This window comes from Anomaloglossus baeobatrachus, chromosome 9 (assembly GCF_048569485.1).
Source record: "Anomaloglossus baeobatrachus isolate aAnoBae1 chromosome 9, aAnoBae1.hap1, whole genome shotgun sequence".
NCBI lineage: Eukaryota > Metazoa > Chordata > Amphibia > Anura > Aromobatidae > Anomaloglossus > Anomaloglossus baeobatrachus.
Window position 1 is genome coordinate 145,757,559 of NC_134361.1, and position 17,109 is coordinate 145,774,667.

General features: G+C 46.2%; 1 protein-coding gene and 1 long non-coding RNA gene across 3 annotated transcripts in view; one reads left to right on the top strand and one right to left on the bottom strand.

Annotated features, from left to right (window-relative positions):
* Positions 1–17,109, top strand: part of GDPD2 (glycerophosphodiester phosphodiesterase domain containing 2) — a 278,190-nt gene that overhangs the window by 234,384 nt on the left and 26,697 nt on the right. The window lies entirely within an intron of this gene.
* On the bottom strand, positions 7,847–8,562 carry LOC142250579 (uncharacterized). The gene is made up of 4 exons (XR_012725224.1): positions 8,462–8,562; positions 8,312–8,389; positions 8,155–8,232; positions 7,847–8,055 (listed from the first exon to the last, which is right to left on the bottom strand). It is a non-coding gene; the product is annotated as an uncharacterized LOC142250579 (long non-coding RNA).

A 17,109-nucleotide genomic window follows, 5' to 3' on the forward strand; every position in this document is an offset into this window, starting at 1 on the left:
GGAAGGACTGACTTGGCTGTCCATCACGTGGACACTGGGGATCATCCCCCGATCCGGCGTTCAGCATATCGGGTCTCCCTGGAAGTGCAGCAACACATGCGCCAGGAGATTGACGAGATGCTGAAGCTGGGGGTGATCCAGGCATCCAACAGCGCTTGGGCCTCGCCTGTAGTCCTCGTCCCTAAGAAGGACCGAACCACTCGGTTCTGCGTGGACTACAGGGGGCTCAATGCTGTCACGGTCGCCGATGCGTACCCAATGCCACGCATCGATGACCTGCTCGATCAGTTGGCCGGGGCTCAGTACCTGACCATCATGGATCTGAGCCGGGGATATTGGCAGATCCCCCTGACTCCCAAGGCCAGGGAACGCTCTGCCTTTATTACCCCATTTGGACTGTACGAGTCCACGGTGATGCCATTCGGGATGAGGAATGCCCCTGCCACTTTCCAGCGGATGGTCAACACCCTGCTCAAGGGACTTGAAGGGTACGCGGCCGCGTACCTGGATGACATTGCCGTCTTCAGTCCCACCTGGGAGGACCACCTAGAGCATCTAGCACAGGTGCTCAGGCGGATCCACCGGGCAGGTTTGACCATCAAGCCGGGAAAGTGTCAGCTGGCCATGAGCGAGGTCCAGTACCTCGGTCACCGGGTAGGTGGGGGAACGCTGAAGCCCGAGCCTGAGAAAGTGGAGGCCATCGCATCCTGGCCCACCCCCAGGACCAAGAAGCAGGTGATGTCCTTCTTGGGGACCGCTGGGTACTATAGGAGGTTTGTTCCATGCTATAGTAGCCTAGCAAAGCCCTTGACGGACCTCACCAAGAAGAAGCTGCCCTCTGCAGTCGATTGGACAGTGGACTGCGAGACAGCCTTCCGGGCCCTAAAGGACGCCCTGTCCAGCCCGCCCGTGCTACAGGCAGCCGACTTCACGCGGCCGTTTGTAGTACAGACCGACGCCAGTGACTTCGGCCTCGGTGCGGTGCTCAGCCAGGTGGACTCTGCGAGCCAAGAGCACCCAGTCTTGTACCTGAGCAGGAAGCTGTTACCAAGGGAAGTTGCCTATTCCACGATGGAGAAGGAGTGCCTGGCCATAGTGTGGGCCCTGCAGCGTCTGCAACCCTATCTATACGGGCGCCACTTCATCGTGGAGACGGACCACAATCCCCTCAGCTGGTTGCACACCGTCTCTGGGACGAATGGGCGATTGTTGCGATGGAGCCTTGCGCTCCAGCAATACAACTTCACCATTCGCCACAAAAGGGGCCGTGACCACGGTAACGCAGACGGGCTGTCCCGACAAGGAGAGGTCGCGGACGGGCGCACGGGGGAACACCGGAGTGTGCTGCCCCCTAGCGCCCTCAAAAGGGGGGAGGTGTGAGGTAAATCCGGAGAGATGACGATAAATCATGATATTCAAGTATGTCAGGGAGCCCTCTCCTGGTGTCAACCCCCCTTTCCCCCACACAACTGGTTTAGCAACAAACTCCATGGCCATGTCCTGTGATATGGAAATTAGGTGGCTTTGGGACAATGGACACAGGATGACTCCCTGCCGTCACCCTGTAGTAGGAGCTGCTATCTAATTAGCAAGGCTATGGAAATAGCCAGACAGAACGACTCCAGTAAAAAATGGTTCATATCTCGCAAGCCATATTTCCGATAAATATGGCAACCATAAAAATGGTGTCTCCGCATGTGGACGATGCCGGCACCCCCTTTTTATGGGAACAGGACATTGGGAAATGCCCCAGGCGTGATATCAGCCAATGGGGAACTGGCAGACAGGTCATGAGTCCCCTCGTTCTGTAGCTAAATTCATAACTGTCACAATGAGAGCATTGGCGTCTGCCTACGACGCTCCCAGGCAAAGTTATAGCCAAAATCCCCTTTGCTGGATAATTCTGATCCATGCAGGGGGAGTGGCAGTGCTTCCCTGTGAGGTCACTAAGGTAGGAGGGGACCTGGATCTGCCCAGGTTGATAACCCTACTTCGGCCATTTTCCAGCGTTCTGCTCGGGGGCCTGGTTGGGACAGACCTGTGAGAGAGTTCCTGGAAACCTGGTCTACAGCGCCCCCCTGTGGCCAGACGCACAAGGTAACTGATTGAATTGCATACCTGTTGTAAACCATGCTTTATCTGTAACTGTACTCTGACATATGTATATTCTGTAGATTCCCTATTGTATATATTGTAGTTTCTAGTGTGCTTTAGGCGATTAAATTATATAATTAATCTTGGGCTGTTCTGTTATCTCGATCTTGAATCCCACGTCTGTGTGTTCGGCTAATAGTTACCGTGAAGCGGTTGGTGGCAGCGAGTTGTGCCAAGGATTATTGTGGGGAGGCCAGTGAGATTCGGGAAGATATTATATATTCCGCCCGCGGAGGTCGGGGGAATATATACCTTACTCTCACCGGGGACCCTTCAATAATCGGCATAAGTAGTATAGCGGCCTCCTTGCTTATTGTCGGGCAATTCCATAATTGGCCTGACTATAAGAGGGGCGCTAGAGAGCGCGTCACGTGCTCTGTCTGTCGGTCGGGAGGTATAAAGGAGGGGTGACCCCCACTTGTTACACCCCGATTGTGACGTACTGGTAGCCAGCGCGGGGGATTTCTGAGTGACCCCCCCCGGTGGTTTGTGACAAGCACCCTACACAAACACTTGGTAACAACACACAACATATATATATATATATATATATATATATATATATATATATATATATATATATATATATATATATGTTATGTTATGTATGTATGTATGTGTGTGTGTGTGTGTGTATATATTGTGACGGGAGTGTACAACAGAGCAAAGGATGGACTAGGCCGAGGGACGATCCAACAGGTTTATTCACAAGAACACTGGAACAGCACACGATAAGTCCACGTAAAACAGATTCGGGGCCCTTCCCGACAATCCTCGGACCGGATAACAAAGCAATCGTCCTTACAGTAGTCCAAAGAGTTCCACACAATCCCACGGGCCGCGGATCTCCAGTCTGTAACAGTCCACACACACAGACCCCAAGATCCAGCCTCAGCTATGGATCCTAGTCCTATTCCAGCTGAGCTCCAACTAACTGAACTAACATGTTCTTCTCTCCTGGGATCAGCCCCTTAGTTGGGCACACCTCCCCCTGGCCATTTGATGCATGAATGGACTTTAGACTGCTGGCTCTGCTCTGTTTACCAAGTTGTGGTTGGAGAAGTCCCATGCTGAGAAGAACAATATATATGCAACCCCCACCAAATCAATGACAATAGCTACAGCTGAAGCCTGAGTGCAATATGATACAGGCTGGGAAAAGGTATAGTCACTTACATCCCAAGACATAGTATTACAGCAAATACAGTGAGAAGGTAAAATACATCACATGGCATCTTATACAAAAATATGGGATGGAGAAAACTACATACATCATGACATATATATATATATATATATATATATATATATATATATATATATATATATATATATATATATATATATAACTAAACTCATACATTAACTACACAATACGTAAATTCTAGAATACCCGATGCGTTAGAATCGGGCCCCCTTCTAGTGTGTATATATATATTATATACAGCATATATATATACTGTATATAATATGAAATACACTCCTCAACACTGAAGAAGGAAAAGCCTTGGATTTATGGAATTCATAGGCTGGATATACATATAAATGATATGCAAATGATGACAAAATGGAAACAAACACACAAAAGATTTGCGTGCTTGCACATCTTGGCTGCTATCAATGAGATTATTAATGGTTGTCTGAGGAATGTTCTGCCATGCTGAACGTACTTGGGAGAATCATCAAGATCTGCTGCTGGAAGCTAGCTGCAATTGCCAACCAGTGACATCCAAATGTTAATAATGGAAGACAAGTCTGCAGAGGCTGCAGGACATGATGGCATTTATAGGCCTCCAGGCTGCTCAGAGTTACATGAGCAACAAGTGGCCTGGTGCTGTCTACCAAGGCTGGTAGCACCTCAGGGATAATTGACCATTGAGCATATGTGACATCATTGGTTGGCAATTGCATAGGGAGCAATGGATTTTGATTAATTAAATGCTTTCATTGTGGCAGAACATTCTTTAAAGAACCATTAAAGGGAATCTGTCAGCAAGTTTTTGCTATATAATCTGAAGACCGCATACGTTTATGTTTATACTGTGTGCAGTAGTTTGACTATGTTTGTTTTAGCTTCAGAAGATTATCATTGCCGGGCTAGGTCAGATAGAGATCATTTAGTCCGGCACACCCCCTGCTGTGATTAGAAGCTCACTGTTTATAGACATTGTACACACAGAGCCTGCTGTGGGCTGGGGAAGCTTTCTCATAGTTGCTGTATTGCTAAATCTAAAAACCCTGATATTGTCAGAACCTCTGCACACAGTAAACTAAGTGATACGTTGCTAGATTCAGGGTCTCTTTGCGTAAGGCTACTTTCACACATCAGTTTTCTGTATTCAGGTACAGTCCTTTTTTTTGCCGTATCCAACGTTTCCGGTTTTGTTGTGCAAACCGGAGCAAACCGGACCCACCGGATCCGGTTTTAAGCGGATCCGTTGTGAACGGATCCGGAAAAAAACGGATCCGGTGTGTCCGGTTTGCATCCGTTTTGCATCCGTTATGTCCGTTTTTTTACGGATCCGTTTTTTTAACACTAAACAAACAATTAACGAGTTCCGTATTCTGATTGGCTATTGGGAAAATATAGTATATATACAGTATTTTGAAGCATATATTACAGAATGAAGACAGAGACAATCAGAAACCATGGATGCTATTCTTGCAAATTACACAAAGATCACTGCAGATTTTATATTTGAGGCAAATCGCTTGGCTATCATCGTCAGAGAAAAGGAGCGACAGCGACTGAGGCGTCAGCGACATCGACGCTTTTGGATCCATCCCCTGACTGCCCAGAGACTGACACGTGGGGTGTTTTCAACCCTATACCTGGAGCTCCGTGGAAACCATGAAAAATTCACAAGCTATGTCCGGATGGCAGTGAATAATTTTGACGTCCTCCTTGGCCTTGTTGCGGACAACATACGTAAAACGGACACCTTCTGCCGTTACTCTATAACACCCGAGGAGCGTTTGCTGGTTACGCTTAGGTAAGTTTTTTTTTTTTCGAACTGTATCCTCCTGTAAATTGACTTTTAACTGTAATGTGTTTGCTATTATTTTTTTATAATTATTGTCTTTCCTTTACAGATTGCTTGCAACTGGAGAGTCGCTTTCGTCCCTCCACTACCAGTTTCGACTAGGAATTTCCACCATCTCGGGAATCATTAGAGACACTTGCCAAGCCTTGTGGGATTGCCTCCATGAGGATTTCATCCCCCAGCCCACCAGGGACAGATGGCTTGCAATTGCTGAACAATACTATAACATTTGTCAGTTTCCAAATTGCCTTGGCTCAGTGGACGGCAAACATATAAGAATTGTGAAACCTGCTGCTTCGGGGTCAGAATACTACAATTATAAAAAGTATTTCTCAATTGTCCTAATGGCAATAACGGATGCGGACTACAAATTTATCTCAGTGACATTGGCGCATATGGGAGATCCAATGACTCGCAGGTCTTTAAAATGTCCCCAATGGGGCGGCGAATCTATGGGAATACTTTTGATTTCCCTCCTGCAAGACCTCTTCCTGGCACATGTGAGCCCCCAATGCCCTTTGTTTTTGTGGCCGACGAAGCCTTTCAACTCTCCCAACATCTATTGAAGCCATATGCAAGCCGTGGATTGACGCAAACACAAAAAATATATAATTACAGATTATCCAGAGCCAGAAGAATGGTGGAATGCTCCTTTGGGATACTAACCAGCAAATGGCGAGTGTTGTTAACAGCCATTAATTTAAACATTGAAACTGTTGATGAAATAGTGAAAGCATGTGTGGTACTGCACAATTTTGTTTTAACAAAGGAACCTTTGTCCTTGGATGACCAGAGTTTGGAATCCACCTCTTTGACTGACTACACCAGTCCTGGATTTAGGAGTAGTGTTGCCTGTTCAACAATCCGTGACAAATATGCTGACTATTTTGTGTCCCCAGAAGGTAGAGTAGATTGGCAAGATCAAATGGTATAAGATTTTTGTTTAGTTTTATAACAAATAAACATAGTTAAAAATAAATTAAAAAATATCTTGTTAACCTTGTTAATTTTAATCTTTCACTCGCTTTAAAAATTTGTAATTTTTACACCGTCAAATTACAACATGTTATGTTTTTGTATTACCTTTATTATTAACTTAACTTGCAAAATAATATTACCCCCCAAAAAAAACAAGAACAAATAAATACTTTTCAACAAAAAACTTTTATTTTTATTACATACATAAATTATAAATTGGTATATCTTGGGCTTGGGGTGGAGATAGTACTGGAGGGGCTGACAGGTGGGAACACACGCACAGTTGGAGTATTGAGGGTGGAAAGTGGTGTTGGTGGTGGTGGTGGGGAAGTAACAGAAGGTGAAGGTGTGGTTGAGAAACCAAGAGGGAAACCAGGAGATGGGATGGGATTTGGTAAGGATTGAGGGGTGGAGTGGAGGGATTGGGAGACAGAAGAGGTGGCGGGTGAATTAGTGGCTTGAGTTGGGGTCATGATGGGTGTGGAAGGCGAGATGTGGTAGTGGGAAGGAAGTGTAGGGGCAGATGTGGTTGGGAGCTGGTACTGGGCCGCAGGCTGGTACTGGGCTGCAGGCTGGTACTGGTCAGCAGGCTGGTACTGAGCAGCAGGCTGGTACTGGGCAGCAGGCTGGTACTGGGCAGCAGGCTGGTACTGGGCAGCAGGCTGGTACTGGGCAGCAGGGGGAGTAGGGACAATGGCTGGAGGGGGGGCAGGTGCTGGAGGAGGGGTGGGTGGAGGTGCTTGGGAGGAAACCTGCGCCAGAGCCTGCCGTGTGGCTTGCATTACATGCATCTGCTGGTCAGGAGATAGCTTTTCCATGCGCTCTAGTACGGCTTGAAAAAAACAATGATTGGGTGATTTACTTGCATCTAAATGCAGCCTGTCCAGACGCGTGCACAATTCGTGTGTATTTTTTTCCATATTGGCATTTATGAAGCTAAAAGATGAACGATTTTGTTCGGCTAATAATTGAATGGCGTTCTGGAAGGCTGCATTTAGATGCAAGAACTCGGGCGCATAGCTCTTTTCCTGACCCCTATGACGCTGACGCCCAGAACCCAAAGGTGTTCTACTGAGGGCAGCAGTGTCAGAGGGGTGGGGTAGGGGAAAAGCTATCTCATCACCAGCAGCTTCAGGTAATGAAGTCTCACGTGAAGCTCCAGCGCAGGTGGATGGGACAGATGTCGATGGAAGGGAAGGTTCAGATGGGTGGGGTCTGTGCCTGTGTTCCCCAGTGGCGGACTGTTCAGGGATCGCTCCTGTCGGGTTCGATGCAGGCTCCTGAGTGCTGCAGACGGTGCTGGTAAAAAGAGGAAAAACAAAACAATAATTAATTTAATTGCTATACAGTGCCACTGAATAAAAAAAAAAGGCAAAAAAAACCAGACATAAAATATTATACTTTGTACATATTGTGTGGAATATTTACCTTCTGCACACCATAGTTGTCCGGAGGAACGACAACGCTCTAAAGTAACGGTACTTCGATCTGCGTCCTCCGGATCCACTCGGGGCCTGCATCTCTTGATTCAACTCCTTTTTGAAGCGATCCCTGATAGACCGCCACCGCTTCTGAAGTTTGTCACCTGAAAGTGGAAAGCACAAAGTGGTTAGTATACAACACATTACATCCTGCAGCATAACCTACAGAACTGTGAATACTTATGCTGTTTCTTCTGGCCACGAGAATTGAGCTCCCCCCAACCTTCTACCGCTGCGTGGCATACCTCGTCCCAGAGTCGACGGGTTACGATCGAATCAGCGTGGCGGCGGTCAGCCATGTTCCACAGCGGCTCCCTCTCTCTAACTTCATCGATGAGGAGGTCGATGTTGATAAATCCGGCCTCCTCACCGTCAGAATCGGGAGCACGCTGTGATGCCTGTTCAAAGAAACAAAAAAGAAATTAAAAAAAAAAAAAAATTATACCTAAATTCACACAGACATGAAAAAAAAAAAAAAAATAAAAAAAAAAACTTACACTAAGACCACCGCCACCTCGACGACGACCCTGGGACGGTCTTGGGGGAGCTCTATCGTGAGCCCTAGAAGTTGAAGCCTTTAGTGAAGGAAAAAAAAACCATTATTTACTTATGTGTTTGGTGTGCTGTGGTAAACAATTCCTGTATGAAACTTACACTCTGACCGCCCGCTCCGTGTATTTCTCCACCCCTTCCGTCATCTTCTGGCAGCATCTCCTGTGATGTTTCGGCCACCTATGTAAATGTCGTTTATTTAAAAATTTTTTTTTTTTTTTTTAAAAAAACACCCTAAAAAAAAATATATACCTCAGTTTGTGAACCGGAGGGCGGGCTACCAGAAGACGACATATCTTTTTCTATAACAGGCCTCGCACAGCAAATGGCTTGACAAAACTGTGCCCGCAACACTGCACCTGTAAAAAAAGAAAAAACAATGTCTTAAGTACATGTACGCAGCTCACAACAGTGATCTGTGGACAGTACTGTGGACATTACCTCAGGGACACTCTCCGCCACAACAATTGAAGACTGGCACCGAACCAAACTGGCACTGCAAATGGCTTGACAAAACTGTGCCCGCAACACTGCAGCTGTAAAAAAAGAAAAAACAATGTCTAAGTACATGTACTTAGCTCACAACAGTGATCTGTGGACAGTACTGTGGACATTACCTCAGGGACACTCTCCGCCACAACAATTGAAGACTGGCACCGAACCAAACTGGCACTGCAAATGGCTTGACAAAACTGTGCCCGCAACACTGCACCTGTAAAAAAAGAAAAAACAATGTCTAAGTACATGTACGCAGCTCACAACAGTGATCTGTGGACAGTACTGTGGACATTACCTCAGGGACACTCTCCGCCACAACAATTGAAGACTGGCACCGAACCAAACTGGCACAGCAAATGGCTTGACAAAACTGTGCCCGCAACACTGCACCTGTAAAAAAAGAAAAAACAATGTCTAAGTACATGTACGCAGCTCACAACAGTGATCTGTGGACAGTACTGTGGACATTACCTCAGGGACACTCTCCGCCACAACAATTGAAGACTGGCACCGAACCAAACTGGCACTGCAAATGGCTTGACAAAACTGTGCCCGCAACACTGCACCTGTAAAAAAAGAAAAAACAATGTCTAAGTACATGTACGCAGCTCACAACAGTGATCTGTGGACAGTACTGTGGACATTACCTCAGGGACACTCTCCGCCACAACAATTGAAGACTGGCACCGAACCAAACTGGCACTGCAAATGGCTTGACAAAACTGTGCCCGCAACACTGCACCTGTAAAAAAAGAAAAAACAATGTCTAAGTACATGTACGCAGCTCACAACAGTGATCTGTGGACAGTACTGTGGACATTACCTCTTCCCTGGAGCACTGGACTGGAGGACAGCAGAAGTTGAAGTCAGGAACGAACGGCAGGAGGTGTGTAGAATGTGCTGGATCCTTTTATAAGTTTTGTGATGATGAAAAAAAAAAATTTGCGCATGCTCTGTTTACCAAACCGGATGCGGTCACCGCATCCGGTTTAAACCGCATTGCGCCGGATCCGGCATGCATAGACACCCATTGTATACAATGCCGCATTGCGCCGGATCCGGCAGAATGCGTTTTTTTTAAGGGGCAAAAAAACGTTACATGATACGTTCTATCCGGCCGCCGCATTCAATTATTTTGCCGCATCCGGAAAAAAACGGATGCACCGCAAAGCCATCAGGTACAATCCGGTTACAATGCAAGTCTATGGGGATAAACCGGATGCGATACCGGATCCGTTTTATCCTTTTTTTTCCGGATTGTACCTGATGGCAAAAAACTGATGTGTGAAAGTAGCCTTAGCCGCTCTCAGGTGTGACAGCAAAAACCTGATGACAGATTCCTTTTAATAACCTCACTGATAGCAGCCAAAATGGGTAAGTGTGAGAATTTCAGTTTGGTACAATGCTCATACTTGATACGAATTTTACCATTTTACCATGTTCTGTGACGTTGCAGCGCTGTGTGTGACATCCAGCAAGGAGCTGGCCCCTGCTGTGAGGTCGTTGCTCGTTGCTGAATGTCCTGCTTCATTTTTTCGTTGTCGCTCTCCCGCTGTGAAGCACACATCGCTGTGTGTGACAGCGAGAGAGCGACGAAATGAAGCGAGCAGGGAGCAGGAGCCGGCGTCTGGCAGCTGCGGTAAGCTGTAACCACAGTAAACATCGGGTAACCAAGGGAAGACCTTTCCCTGGTTACCCGATATTTACCTTCGTTACCAACCTCCGCCGCTCTTGCTGCTAGTGCCGGCTCCTGCTCTGTGCACATGTAGCTGCAGTACGCATCCGGTAATTAACCCTATGTGTACTGTAGCTAGGAGAGCAAGGAGCCAGCACTAAGCAGTGTGCGCGGCTCCCTGCTCTCTGCACTGTGACATGTAGCTGCAGTACACATCGGGTTAATTAACCCGATGTGTACTGTAACTAGGAGAGCAAGGAGCCAGCGCTAAGCAGTGTGCGCGGCTCCCTGCTCTCTGCACATGTAGCGACGTTATGATCTCTGCTGCGTCGCTGTGTTTGACAGCTAAGCAGCGATCATAACAGCGACTTACAAGGTCGCTGTTACGTCACAGAAAATGGTGACGTAACAGCGATGTCGCTGTGTGTGAACCCAGCTTAAATTTCACAAATTTTAGTTTTTAAATTTGTCTTTTTCACAGATGTGTGAATGGAACTGTGAGAGTCCAGGGGTCTGAGTGCTGTCCAATAAAATATCGGAGAGCACTCTGACTCAAATGTATGAATGCACTCTTAAGTTGCCTTTAGCACTGGAAAATGTAAATTATATTGGCATATAGTATAGGAGCCTTCCATTAGAGACTGTGGGCCTCATTTATTAAATGTCTAATCAGAAAATGACCTGATTTTTATGTTTTTTATATTATATATATATATATATATATATATATATATATATATATATATATATATATATATATATATATATATATATAATATTAGTTTTCGCTATGGCTAGCTATAGAAAAATAATTATAAATCCTGCATTTTTCATGTGGGTCACTATTAGTGGTGGGGGGCGGACTCACAGATACCCGGGATCAGCGGGTCCTGCCAGGTTTAAAAAAAAATAATCAAAAATAAACCTTGTTCCTCATGGAATTGATCCCGGATATCTAGCTTCACCAAAATCTGGCACTTTTAAATGGTGGTAAAAGGGATGGGGGGGGATTGGAGCAGGCGCGTTATACTTACAGAGTCTCACTTGTGGCTCTAACGCTACTTACGGGGCTGCTCATTATTCCTCATGCATATGCACTCCTTCCCCTGCCCACCAGCAGTCCCCGCTTTTCTGATCGGTTGCAGTCAGATGCACCCCCACTCTGTGTGACATTGTGTCTGACTGCTTTCAATGATAGGCATTGTCTGTGCGTCTCTATTACTGTAAAAAATAAATTATTTAAAAAAATTGGCATAAGGTGCCCACATAGTATGATACCCATCACAGATAAAGCCCATGGCTACTGGCTGCAGTCCCCAGCCGTGCACTTTTCTTGGCTGCATATCAAAATAAGAGGAACCGCATGCGGCTTCTTTAAAAATTATTTAAAAATTAAATTTATCTAGGCATTAACGCTCCTCTTTAACCTAGACTCCACCCCTTCCTGATGACATCAGCTCCTCCATTCTTGGCTCACGGTTACCTCTTTGTGGAAAGTAGCCTCCACTTCTTGCATCCCCCACACCCTTGCTTGCTCCCAGCTTAAAGGGCTAATTCACCCCTTTTCATTACTGGCCACATTGATATTATGTTGAGAAACAAGGTTTCTCTCAAATATCTTGTGTTGCCAATAGTGTCTGTGAGTAGCGCTATTGCGGTCCGCTCACTCCCTTCACGTCAACCCCGTAACCGTGACCTGGAGTTTTAAAGACCCCCATAATATTAAAGATTATATTGACCTGTCCATAAAATAAATCATGAGATGGTGCTTTAATAAAAAAAACAATACCTTTTTATTAAACAATTTTTCATAATAAATTCTGGACAGTTATATATAATTTACTAGAAATAGGACCGATGCTATCGTATCAGGAGTGCGGTAAAATGAACATCTGCCTATGCTTATTGGTGCTGACCGGAGCAGTGGTGAGTGGGGCTAGGAGCATACAGGTCTGGTGAGTGGGGGGCTGGGGGCATACAGATCTGGTAAGGGGGGCTGAAGGCATACAGTTCTGGTGAGGGGGGGTTGGGGGTATACAGATCTTGCGGGGGCGGCTGGAGGCATACAGATCTGGTGAGGGGGGCTGGGGGCATACAGATCTGATGAGGGGGCTGGGGGTATACAAAACTTGGGCGGGGGGGGGGCTGGAAGCATACAGTTCTGGGGGGGCTGGGGGCATACAGATCTGGTGGGGGGGCTGGGAGCATACAGATCTGGTGAGGTGGAATATACAGATCTGGTGGGGGGGCTAGAGGCATACTGATCTGGTGGGGGGGCTGGGGGCATACAGATATGGTGGGGGGCTGGAGGCATACTGATCTGGTGGGGGAGCTGGGGGCATACAGATCTGGTGGGGGGGTTGAGGGCATACAGATGTGAGGGGGCTGGGGGCATACAGATCTGGTGGGGGGCTGGAGGTATACAGATCTGGTGGGGGGGCTGGGGTCATACAGATCTGGTGGGGGGCTGGAGGCATACTGATCTGGTGGGGGAGCTGGGGGCATACAGATCTGGTGGGGGGGTTGAGGGCATACAGATCTGAGGGGGCTGGGGGCATACAGATCTGGTGGGGGGCTGGAGGTATACAGATCTGGTGGGGGGGCTGGGGTCATACAGATCTGGTGGGGGGCTGGAGGCAAACAGATCTGGTGGCGGGGCTGGGGGCATACAAATCTGGTGGGGGGGCCGGAGGCATACAGTTCTGGTGGGGGGGCTAGGGGCATACAGATCTGATGAGGAGGGCTGGGGGTATACAGATCTGGTGGGGGGGGGCTGATGTCCCCTGCAGTAATGAGCACATAGTTTAGTAATGTGCTCCTGCTGGTTCCCTTCTGTCCCCTATTATGCCGTGTCTCAATTGTCCTCCGTGCCCGCGGAGCCTCGAGCTGCAGCATACAAACTCCTCCGTGATCGCGTCCGGTGTACGGAGCGGCCGCTGCAGGTTGATATCATGGCTTTACTGCAGTTGAATGCTTTACCGCACCACAAGGCATTCAACTTCAGTAAAGGGCTGACAGCATCGTTCAAACTGCGGCTGTACAACGGACAGTGCCCGCGGTGCATGACGGGATAGCAGGACATCTACAACTTGTGATTATGTATGTAGATAGTTATGAAAGAAAACATTAATGGCCCAGGACAAAAAAGTGAGGACCAGGAAACCCCCCCCCCCCCCGAAAAAAAAAAACCTCCACAGGGTAAAACTCAAATGAAGTCAGAATAGCAACAGACAAAGAAATACACAAATGGTATATCACAACAAAAACCTCCATAGTTACAACAGCATTGAAGCCTATATTCAATATTCACTACAAGGTGGTGATAAGGTAGCACACTATCTAAGGCATGCAAAGCCAATGGTTGAAAAGCTGTTTAAACAACATTTCCTATAGAGGAAAAGAAATAGCGACATGACATGGCCTGATGGCTACTCACCCATAAAGTGCACAGTGCCTGGATGTGCACCGATGCACGTTTCGTACTTGGCTTCCTCGGAGGGGCCGCAGGGAGAAGGTGACAGGAAAGAAACATCTATAATCGCCCTTTTGAACGCTTCATCGGCCCATACACTGTGATACAGCTGATGTTACGCTGACTTCATTTGAAGTCTTATCCTGTGGATGTCTTTTGGTTTTGTTTTTTTTTTCCATGGTCTCATTTTTTTGTCCTGGGCCATTATTTTTTGTTTCATAATTATAAATTATATATGACTGCCCAGAGTGTATTATGTAAAATTGTTTAATAACGGTATTTTTTTTTTATTAAAGCACCATCTCATGATTTATTGTACGGACAGATCAATATGACCGTTAATATTTTAAGGGTGTTTAAAACTCCAGGTATAGTCTTGTTTGTAATGGAACCGTTTTATGGATAATTCTTGACTTGGTGGTGCCAATTGTGTTTACCTATTTTTGTTTGCTCTTGATATTAGTGGTAAAACATATTTCTTTGTTTTTTGTACTTTTACTTTTGTATGTTTTTATATATTATATTGGATTTATTTACTTTTTTTTTTTACTTCGTCCCAGTATGCAAATTCAACTCTCACTTGTTGGGTTACTGGTCTAGTACCCTGGCATACTTTATGTATTGCAGAGTATTGGACCTGTCAGTTTGACACTGACCAGGAGGCATGTCCAGTCCTGCTTATGGCATGACTTAAAAGGACAAAGTAGATGCCATTATATGCCCATGGCAACCATCGACACTGTGCGATGAATATGGGTTTGAAAAGAGAGACCCCCTCCTCCTCCTTAAAATAACCATCTAGATGCTGCAGTCATTATTGACAGTGGCATTTAAGGGGTTAAACGGTTGTGATTAGTACTATCCATTATTAATTTAAAGTGTAACGAAACTTATGTTACCATTTGTTATTTTATGAAATCACAGTTTTACAATACAAGCGAACTAAGTATTAATAATATATGCACGAAAACCCTCAGAATCTAATAAAATTATTATCTTTAATGAAAATTTTTTAAAAAATGATATGACACCCAGTGATACCCAAAGCAACACAATACACAAATTAAAGGACAAAGACAAGGGAGCTAGGAACTAAATTTCTGGGGTCCCTATGAAACCCTAGTGAACCTGTTCCTACCTGACAACAGAGGGTGTGACACCATAAGTTTTTGGGCGCCCCCGTTCCACGTCAGCTGACCTTCTCTGTGTCCTGTCACTGAAAGTGGATCAGTAATAAATTGAATTGGCTACCAAAATTGGGGTTCAAATGTGGAGGAAAAAGTACTACCAACACTTGATTCAGTACACGTGCAAGATAACAACAATGGAAAAATCAATCCGTTTGGACAAAAAATAACACAGCACACACCCTAGAAATAAAAAATCAAGGCATATGTAATGGTATTAGATTTACGGCAGCTGAGTGGATGGATTCAGCTGCTTACACAATTCGAAAGGAATAAAGATAACTTTATCAAAATTTCCGCACGTGTACTAACCACTATAAGAGGATTGTTTCTGTATCTCTATTTACATAAGAGACAAGGTAAACACAAAGAAAAAACAGTACATGATTCCAAGATATACCGTATTTTTCGGACTAGAAGACGCACCAGACCATGAGACGCATCCTGGTTTAGAGGAGGAAAATAAAATTTTAAGCAAAAAATGTGGTCATGACACTGTTATGGGGTGAGGATCTGCTGCTGACACCGTTATGGGGGTAATGTACCCAAATTCTCTACCCCATCCTGGTAATGATCCTCCTGCCTTGTATATTATCCCCATCCTTGTATATATATGTCCCTCATCCTGCTATTTACCCCATCCTGATAATCCTGATAAATTCCTCCATACTGCTATATACCCCCATCCTGATATATGTCCCACATCCTGTGGCACACAAAAAAATAAACGTTTATACTCACCTTTCCTCACTCCAGCAGCATCGCTCATCCACCTGTCTGTGCCAGCGGGCCGGCAGACAGGAAAACACCGCGATGCTGCAGGGCACGGTGAGTACACCATACGTATTCACTGCCCCCCGCGATGATGATGATGATGCGTGGGGGGCAGTGAATATAGCCGAACATGATCACTCCAGGCTGTAGTTGCCAGGGGTGATCATGCAGGCCGGCTGCTAAATATGCGTGCACCCCCCGTTCATCATCCCGCCCACCTGTCAGCGCCGACTTCAGCGCTGAGAGATGATGGGCGGGAGGATGCATGTATATGAAATGAGTGGGCCCAGGTGGTCACAGCAGGCGCTGCTACAGCCTGCTCATGCCACCGATGACCCGCTCCACCGCAGCAGCCTCATTCCCCGCAGCCCTACATTCAGACCATAAGTCGCACCCCCCACTTTCCCCCAACTTTTGGGGGGAAAAAGTGTGTCTTATAGTCCGAAAAATACGGTATATGTATCCTGCATTTAGGTAACAGCAACTATATAATCATGTACGAAACAGGGTGTAGAAAACCCACACTATTTTCCAAGATAGGAAGACAAAGATAAATCCCTTCTCATAGAAAAATCACCTCACCTCAATATTCAGATCATGGCAGCCAATGTTAACCTATATACATGAGTATAGATGACCCACATAAGTTATCCAGAAAGGAAGAAAAGATAGATTACTTCCCTTTAAAGATCGCCTTGCCTCGACGCGTTTCCCCTTTTTAGTTCCAAGGTTCATCAGGAGGCTCGAATGGTACTGGACTTTCTGGAGATATAATCCATGGCTGTGCGCCTTAAGGGGTTAAGCGGGTGTGATTAGTACTATCCATTATTAATTTAAAGAGTAACGGAACTTATGTTACCATTTGTTACAGTTTATATTCACAGGCAGTTTGCTAGTGTTCTCTGCAGTTTGTGTAAATGACAGATTTTGATATGAAAGTAGTATATGATTGGCATTATATCATATGGACAAACAGGGGCGTAACTACCGAGGTCGTGACTGCGACCGGGCCCGCGGGGTTATGGGGCCCGCCCTGCAGATCAGCAGCCGGCTCCTCTCTGTAAGAGAGGAGCTGCGCTGATCAGTGCCAGACCACGCTGTCTGTATGCACCCGTGAGTCAGAGGGGCCCGGTGTCAGCGGCGGCGAAGAGAACCGGGCCCCCCCTCACCCGTCACCGCACATAGCAATGAAGAAAAATGAAGAGGAGCGCTCCGTTCCATTTTTCTTCATTCTCCCCCTGTGCCTGCGCTCGCAGAGAGTGGAGACGTCATCACTGCACGCTGCTGAGATGAA